The sequence below is a fragment of the Geotrypetes seraphini genome, chromosome 3 (assembly GCF_902459505.1).
Source record: "Geotrypetes seraphini chromosome 3, aGeoSer1.1, whole genome shotgun sequence".
In the NCBI taxonomy this organism is placed as follows: Eukaryota; Metazoa; Chordata; class Amphibia; order Gymnophiona; family Dermophiidae; genus Geotrypetes; species Geotrypetes seraphini.
In genome coordinates this window covers 61,835,004-61,844,206 of record NC_047086.1, presented here as the reverse complement: position 1 = coordinate 61,844,206, position 9,203 = coordinate 61,835,004, and the positions used below count along the sequence as shown (strand labels likewise).

At 46.6% G+C, this 9,203-nt stretch overlaps 1 protein-coding gene across 1 annotated transcript in view; it reads left to right on the top strand.

Annotated features, from left to right (window-relative positions):
- The first annotated feature begins 9,011 nt into the window (after positions 1 to 9,011).
- PHF3 (PHD finger protein 3) overlaps positions 9,012 to 9,203 on the top strand; it is a 299,402-nt gene continuing 299,210 nt past the window's right edge. The window contains exon 1 of the mRNA XM_033935349.1: positions 9,012 to 9,149. The gene's annotated coding sequence lies outside the window, so the exon portion shown is untranslated. The remainder of the gene's footprint in view (positions 9,150 to 9,203) is intronic.

Genomic DNA, 9,203 nt, shown 5'->3' with positions numbered 1-9,203 from the left:
AAGAAGTACTTCCTTGCGTCTCCACGAAACTTCCCTCCCCTGAGTTTGAGCGGATGTCCTCTTGTGGTCGAGGGTCCCCTGAGAAGAAAGATATCCTCTTCCACCTCGACCCGTCCCGTGATGTACTTAAATGTCTCAATCATGTCTCCCCTCTCCCTACGCTCTTCAAGAGTGTAGAGCTGCAATTTGCTCAGTCTTTCCTCGTACGGGAGACCCTTTAGCCCCGAGACCATCCTGGTGGCCATCCGCTGAACCGACTCAATTCTGAGCACATCCTTACGGTAATGTGGCCTCCAGAATTGCACACAGTACTCCAGATGAGGTCTCACCATGGCTCTGTACAATGGCATCATGACTTCAGGTTTCCTGTTGACGAAGCTTCTCTTGATACAACCTATCATCTGCCGTGCTTTAGATGAAGCCTTCTCCACTTGAGTGGCTGCTTTCATGTCAGCACTGATGATTACTCCTAAGTCTCGTTCTGCCGTAGTCCTGGTTAAAGTTTCTCCATTCAGGGTGTAAGTTCTGCAAGGATTTCCGTTACCGAGATGCATGACCTTACATTTCTTGGCGTTAAAGCCCAGCTGCCACATCAAGGACCAACTTTCTAAAGTACGCAGGTCTTGCTCCATAGCATCTTGTAGATTATGGCCGTTTACTATATTGCATAGTTTGGCGTCATCAGCGAATAAGGTTACTTTGCCTTGAAGCCCTTGAGTCAGATCCCCAATGAATATGTTGAAGAGGAGTGGGCCCAGGACCGAACCCTGTGGCACTCCGCTAGTCACCTCCGACATTTTAGAGCGGGTACCGTTAACTACCACCCTCTGAAGTCTGCCATTAAGCCAATCTTTAACCCATGCAGTCAGAGTCTCTCCTAATCCCATCGATTTCATCTTGTTCAGCAGCCTGCGGTGTGGGACGCTGTCGAACGCTTTGCTGAAGTCCAGGTACACGACGTCCAAGGACTCTCCTGAGTCCAGTCTTCTTGTTACCCAGTCAAAGAAGTTGATTAGATTTGACTGGCATGACCTACCCTTGGTGAATCCATGTTGGTTGGGATCCCGGAGATTTCCCTCGTTCAGGATCGTATCTAATTTATACTTAATTAGTGTTTCCATGAGTTTACACACTATTGAGGTGAGGCTTACCGGTCTATAGTTTGCAGCCTCAGCCTTGCAACCCTTTTTATGTAGAGGAATGACGTTGGCTGTTTTCCAATCTAACAGAACTTTCCCCGTACTTAGTGAGAGATTGAAGAGCACTGGTAACGAGTCTACTTTGAACCCTCACCAGTCCTCCCTTCTTCTTCAGGAAATTGATTCACTTCTTCTCAGTGCTATCGAGAAAGTTCCTGTGGATCAACAGAACTGGGGGGTTTACTCTCACTACTTTTTAGTTCTGAAGAAATCTGGAGGTCTATGACCGATTTTAGATCTCAGAGCCCTCAATAAGTTTCTAGTCAGAGAAGTTTTGCATGATGTCTCTAGCCACTCTTTATCCCCTCTTGCCTCACAACGATAGGCTATGCTCTCTGTATCTCAAGGAAGCCTACACTTATATCCCAATTCACCCGGCTTCCAGGAAATTCCTCAGATTTCAAGTGGCCCATCACCACTATCAATACAAGGTTCTACCTTTCGGCCTTGCATCCTCTCCCAGAGTCTTCACCAAGTGCCTAGTGGTGGCAGCGGCCTTGAAATCTCAGGGTCTTCATGTCTTCCCCTATCTAGACGACTGACTCATAAAAAACTCTTCATGTCAGGGTGTGCTTCTTGCGATGAATCGCACCGTACTATTTCTTCAGAATATGGGATTCAAAATCAACTTCCTCAAGTCATCCGTCTCAAAGACTCCAATTCATTGAAGCTCTCCTTGACACCAATCAGATGAGGGCATTTCTTTCGCAAGAGCATCAAGATGTTTTGTTTCAACTTTGCCATCAGATGTGTTGCCTCCAGCCAACCTCTGCCAGGTGATTGATGGTTCTTCTAGGCCATATGGCTTCTACAGTCCACGTAACTCCTCTTGCGAGGCTTCATCTCAGGATGCCTCAGTAGTCTCTGACTTTGCAGTGGTCTCAAGCAACCGATCCACTATCGCAGCACATTTCTGTAAGCTTGTCTCTTCAACGATCGCTTCATTAGTGGATAACTTCCAATCTATCCAGGGGCCTTCTGTTTCACATGCCTCCTCATCAAAAAGTTCTTCTGACCACGGATGCGTCGACTTATGCTTAGAGGGCACACCTGGACGGCCTTCAAACTCAAGGTCATTGGAACTCCACAATGGTTCCATATCAATCTACATTCAGGGAGAGCAGAATTACTTAGAAGACAAACTCAGCAGAATTCTTCAACCTCACGAAAGGACGCTCCAACTCTGAATCTCTCCATCCCATCTTTTCTCAATGGGGGACTCCTCAAGTGGATTTGTTTGTGTCTCCCCTCAACAAGAAGTTGTCCCAATTCTGCTCCAGACTGTACTTTCCTCAACGTCTGAAGGCAGATGCATTTCTTCTGGACTGGACGCACAAGTTTCTCTATGCATTTCCACCAATTCCTCTCATTCTAAAGACACTTGGCAAAGCCAAGTAGGAGTTGGCCTCTATGATTCTCATAGCTCCTCAGTGGCCCAGGCAACCCTGGTTCTCCCTTCTATTTCAACTCAGTATCAAAGAACCAATACCTCTGCCAATATTTCCATCTTTTCTTACGCAGAGTCACGACTCTCTTCTACATCCCAACCTTCAGTCTTTGTACCCGACAGCTTGGTATCTCTCAGGTTGAGTTCAACTGATCTTCATCTTTCTCAGCCTGTCATACTCATTTTACAAGCTTCCAGAAAACCAGCTACTCAACAGTGCTACCAGCAAAAATGGACACAGTTTTCTTCCTGGTGTCATCTTCATCACCATGATCCGAAATCCATTTCTGTTTCATTAGTGTTGGATTATCTTCTCCATTTATTTGACTCTGGTCTCAAGTTGACATCTATTAGAGTCCATCTCAATGCTATCACAGCATTTCATCAACCAGTGGATGGTAAACCCCTTACTGCACATCCTCTGATCTCCAGATTCATGAAAGGACTTTTTAATGTGAGACCACCTCTCAAGCCACCTCCAGTGGTTTGGGATCTCAATGTGGTTCTTGCCAGATTGATGAAGTCTCCATCTGAACCAAAGTCTACAGCTCAACTCAAGTACCTTAAATGGAAAGTTATTTTTCTCATCTCGCTCATTCAAACAGAAAGAGTGAACTTCAAGCATTAGTGGCAGATCCATCATTTACATGGATACAGCATTTACAGTGTTACACCATGACAAGGTTGTGTTGGCCTGTTCAGTTCCTGAGGAAGGGGCTATTGCCCTGAAAACCTGCTGGGTCATAAGAACATAAGAAATGCCTCTGCTGGGTCAGACCCTAGGTCCATCGTGCCCAGCAGTCCGTTCACGCGGTGGCCCAGCAGGTCCAGGACCTGTGCAGTAATCTATCTATACCCCTCTATCCTCTTTTCCAGTAGGAATTTGTCTAATCCTTTCTTGAACCCCAGTACCGTACTCTGCCCAATCACGTCCTCTGGAAGCGCATTCCAGGTGTCCACCACACGTTGGGTAAAAAAGAACTTCCTAGTATTTGTTTTGAATCTGTCTCCTATCAACTTTTCCGAGTGCCCTCTTGTTCTTTTATTATTCGAAAGTTTGAAGAATCTGTCCCTCTCTACTCTCTCTATGCCCTTCATGATCTTATAAGTCTCTATCATATCCAGTGTTCCCTCTAAGCGGGCGGGTGTTGTGAGCAAACTTTTTTCACTGTGAGCTAAAAATATCGGGCGCCAGCAAGTTATGAGCCAAATAAATATGTTGCTTTCTACCACAGAACTTCCTTACGTTTGTATGGAATCTATCCCCTTTCAACTTTAGAGAGTGCCCTCTCGTTCTCCCTGCCTTAGCTACTAAGTCTATTCCCTTCAGTACCTTGAATGTTTCTATCATGTCCCCTCTCAATCTCCTCTGCTCAAGGGAGAAGAGACCCAGTTTCTCTAATCTTTCGCTGTACGGCAACTCCTCCAGCCCCTTAACCATTTTAGTTGCTCTTCTCTGGATCCTTTCGAGTAGTGCCGTGTCCTTCTTAAAGTACCAGTGCTGGACGCAGTACTCCAGGTGAGGGCGTACCATGGCCCGGTACAGCAGCATGATAACCTTCTCTGTCTCTTCAGTCCAGCATCTGCCCCTTCCATTCACTGTCTGTCTTTCCCTGCCATCTCTCCTCCTGCCCCCCCCCCCCCCCCCCAATTTGGTCTAGCATCCATCATCTTCCTTCTGTTCCCCTCATGGTCTGGCATCTCTATCCTTCCCTCCCCCCTGTGGTTTTTAGCATATCTCTCTTCTCATTTCCTCCACTCAGATCTGATCATTCTCTGCTCTCTCTTCCCTTTTCTTCTCTGGTCTTCCTTCTCTATTTTCTGCCTCCATCTAAATTAAATTCTTTCTTACTATTTAGTCCCGTTTCCCTATTTTCACTGTGTCTACACACAGCTTGTCACCCCTTTCCCTCACCCCTCCATTATCTTACTATTTTCTTCCCCCTTTATTTATCTCCTCCTTCCATCCAGTATGTGTTCTTTCCCCACTTCCATTCAGCATCTGCTCTCCCTTCTCAACTGACATCCATCTGCCTTCTGCTCTCTCTCCCTTCTTCTCACTTCCATCATCTGTCCCCTTCTCTCTCTCTCTCATCTCCTCCATTCCATCATCTGCCCCTTCTCTCTCTCTCTCTCTCCCCCCCCCCCAACTTCCATCATCTGCCCCCCTTCCCCTCACCTTTGTGGGTCACTTTCTTTCCCCTGAGGGTGGCTCATGTCACAGGGGAAGCTTTGGCCGAGCAGAACCGCTTGATTGACAGTGGAACTTACTTGATTGATGTCGATGCTGGGGCCCGTTGCCGTTTGAAGGAAAAAAAAAAAGGTGGAAAAAAGGAACCTGTAAAGGCGAGAGGAAGGGAAACCTCCAGGACAGCTGCTTTTTGCCCTCCTTCAGCGGCCCAAGAGTTCAGACCAGCAGCGGCAGCTCTGTATGCTTTTAACTTCGGCACAGAGCTGCCCCTAATCAATAGTTTAGCGCGGTTTCATGAGGCAGCCTCGGGGCCTTTGATAGCCGGCCCGCTTCGATGATGCGATGTGGGCCGGCCTAGCAAAGGCCCCGAGGCTGCCTTATGAAACCGCGCTAAACTATTGATTAGGGGCAGCTCTGTGCCGAAGTTAAAAGCATACACAGCTGCCGCTGCTGGTCTGGAGGTGCGGAGACAAGGCAGGAGGCAAACGCGGTGGAAGGCAGGAGTCCCGGCGAAGGCAGGAGTCCCGGCACAGCGACTGCAACAGGAAGTTGCAAGTCAGCTGACGCCGGCCTTTCGTTGCGGCGGGGACCGAATCCTTCGCGGACCGGCAAGATTTTGTTTGCGGACCGGCGGTTGAAGAACTGTGCTCTACACTGTGTGCGCTGTGACGAGAAACTTGTGCGCTGCGAGGTAATATTTTGTGCGTCAGCGCACCCCAGCGCAGCTTAGCGGGAACACCCCCTCTAAGTCTCCTCTTCTCCAGGGAAAAGAGACCCAGCTTCTCCAATCTCTCAGCATATGACAGGTTTTCCATCCCTTTTATCAGACGCGTCGCTCTCCTCTGAACCCTCTCGACTAACGCCATATCCTTCTTAAGGTACGGCGACCAATATTGGATGCAGTACTCCAAATGCGGGCGCACCATTGCCCGATACAACGGCAGGATAACCTCTTTCGTTCTGGCTGTAATACTCTTTTTGATTATACCAAGCATTCTATTCGCTCTCTTAGCGGCCGCTGCACACTGTGCCGTCGGCTTCATTGTCATGTCCACCAATACCCCCAAGTCCCTTTCCTGGGTACTCTTATTCAATAATATCCCTCCCATTGTATAGTTGTACCTCGAGTTTCTGCTCCCCACATGTAATACCTTACATTTCTCAACGTTGAATTTCATCTGCCATCTCGTCGCCCAATCTTCTAGTTTGTTCAAGTCCCTTTGCAATTCTTCACATTCCTCTGTAGTCCGAGCTCCATTAAATAGTTTAGTGTCGTCCGCAAATTTTATTATCTCGCACTTTGTCCCTGTTTCTAGATCATTTATGAAGATATTAAATAGTAGCGGCCCGAGCACCGAGCCCTGCGGGACACCACTCATGACCCTCCTCCAGTCGGAGTAGTGGCCCTTCACTCCTACCCTTTGTTTTCTACCCTCCAACCAGTTTCTGATCCATCTATGTACGTCTCCTTCCACCCCATGGTTCTTTAGTTTCCTGAGTAGGCGTTCATGGGGCACCTTGTCAAAGGCTTTTTGGAAATCTAGATATATGATGTCAATGGGGTCTCCTTTGTCCATCTGTTTGTTAATCCCTTCAAAGAAGTGCAATAAGTTTGTTTGGCACGATCGTCCCTTGCAGAAACCATGCTGGCTGGCTATCAGAAGTTCGTGCTTTTCAAAATGTTGATCAATGCTTTCTTTTATCAGTGCTTCTGCCATTTTCGAACCTTAACTTTGGTCTTTGATAAAAAAAAAAAAGCTGGACTCTCCTTGCTACTATTTGACTACAGCACCTTTATTCAGCTAAGTAACTGGAGGGACAAGTGACTAGTTTTTTCATTCTCTGTTTTGATCAGTGGGTTAGGCATTCGGGGCATTGCAGGACAGTGAACTTTTTGTCTTCTACTTCTATATATATTTATTTATTGCACACTGTTTGCACTTGACTTGCACTTTAAAGCATACAGGAGCACCCAGATGATGGTGTGTGACTGGCGGTAATCTCTGCTCAGTGTTTGCTGGCTTTGCTATATTATAAGCACCAGAGCTGCTCTTTGAGTTGCTTTTTAAAGCTTTCAAAGTCACGCTGAGGGTGCTCTTTATCTTAAAAATTTAGATTTGAGGTTAATATATTGTTGGTGGAGTCTAGGGAGTTAACTTTCCTGCAATGTCCTAGGACACGCCCAACTTATATTTTGGTGTCTTTTAAGGATATTTTGTCTTGGGGTTTTTGCAATAGTCATCTTGTTAAGAAAGCATATGAGCTGTACTTTAGTTACAAGATTGGTGATCAAGACAAATCATGGGCTCCTCACATTTGTTGTGCAAGATATGGCATTGATCTTAGAGCTTGGCTCCAAGGTACTTGGAAGTCAATGCAATTTCTATCCAAATGATATGGTGAGAACAGAAGGCTCACTTGACAGTTACTTCTGTCTGACAAATGTATCTGGTTTCTCTGGTAAAAATAAGAAATCAATTTTACTACTTGGGATTTAGCTAGGTACTTGGGACCTTGGTTGGCCACTGTTAGAAACAAGATGCTGGGCTCGATGGACCTTCGGTCTATCCCAGTATAGCAACTCTTATGTTCTTAAGGTGGTCTGCAGATGGCTGGAGTCTGGTTTCAAGGACTGCAGATTCAGCTCCACAGTGGATTTACAAAGAAAAGCTAAAAGGATCGGTAGCATGGATATACTTGAAAATACCATCATGGACGCTCAGATCAAAGCGCAAACAGAATGCTAGGAATGATTAAGAAGGGGATCACGAACAGATCAGATAAGGTTGTCATACCATTGTACTGGGCCATGGTACGCCCTCACCTGAAATACTGCATCTAGCACTGGTCGCCGTACATGAAGAAAGACATGGTAATGCTCAAAAGGATCCAGAGAAGAGCGACTAAAATGGTAAAGGGGCTGGAGGAGTTGCCCTACAGTGAGAGATTAGAGAAACTGGGCCTCTTCTCCCTTGAAAAGAGGAGGCTGAGAGGGGACATGATCAAAACATTCAAGATACTGAAGGGAAAAGACTTAGTAAATAAAGACACGTTGTTCACCCTCTCCAAGGTAGGGAGAACAAGAGGGCACTCTCTAAAATGAAAAGGGGATAGATTCTGTACAAATGTAAGGAAGTTCTTCTTCACCCAGAGAGTGGTGGAAAATTAGAACGTTCTTCCGAAAGCTGTTAGAGGGGAAAACACCCTCCAAGGATTCAAGACAAAGTTAGACAAGTTCCTGCTGAACCGGAAACTATGCAGGTAGGGCTGGTCTCAGGGTACTGGCCTTTGACCTGGGGGCCGCCGCAGGAGCGGACTGCTGGGCACGATGGACCATTGGTCTGACCCAGCAGCAACTTCTTATGTTGTTAATCTTCCTTGGACGGACCTCCACTAAGGGCACCCACCCCCCTGAAACTCTGCATTAAGCAACAGGGGGAGAAACTAGGTAGCCAACTCCCTGATGGTTTTTACTCAGGTGCCTCACAGGTACCTGTGCTCAAGCCTCTGATAAATCAGCAGGTGAGTAGCTCCCACAAGAACAGCTAGCTCCACAGGTACTCCAAAGAGATTGGCCTGGGTAGACGCTCTACCCATAAGGGACTGTGTTCTTTCCCCGGTAGAGTAAGCCCAAGAAAAGGACCTTCGAGCACCAAAGCCATGAAGAAACTCCCAAAACACCCAAAAATAACAAAAAGAAGCAGTTCAAATTAGAACACACATTCTGAGTTTGCTTGCACAAGGAAAAACTCAAGAGGGTGCTGTTCTCCACTGCAAAAGGGGAGGAGTCTTAAGAAACAACCTTCTGCAGACTCAACAGCTAACGTAGAAACAAACTCCTGTATGTAACAGAACTTTTATTAGTTTGCTTAAATTATTCATGCTTTACCTAACTTGTACTGCTCCGTCTATGCACAAAATTATTTGTAGAACTAGTGCGAATTAAAAACAAAACAGAAGAAAGTAACTCCTGCTGCATTATTTAACACCTACCGCTTTGGAAGCAAACATAGGAATATTCTACATTACAACTGCTACGAGTCCTGCTGCATTAATTCAGCGCAGCCGCTCTCCCTCGCTAGCAAACAGCAGCCATCACCTGATCTACTGGCACTTGGATGTGTCAACCTCCACGTGAAACGACTGGCCACACGTGGAGGTCGCCAGACGCATGCACCAGTAGATCAGGTGACTTCTGTGGTTGCTGGTCTGTGGACTACTGCATGTTCCAGGGTAAAGCCTCGCTAAATGAGCTCTGGGATAGAGTAAGTGCGGCAGCAATGAATTAGTGAAGGGAGGAGGCCCTGGGTAGGTAAGTGGTCACCAAGAAGTTCGTACACTTCCAACGGAACCCCACAGCAAATAC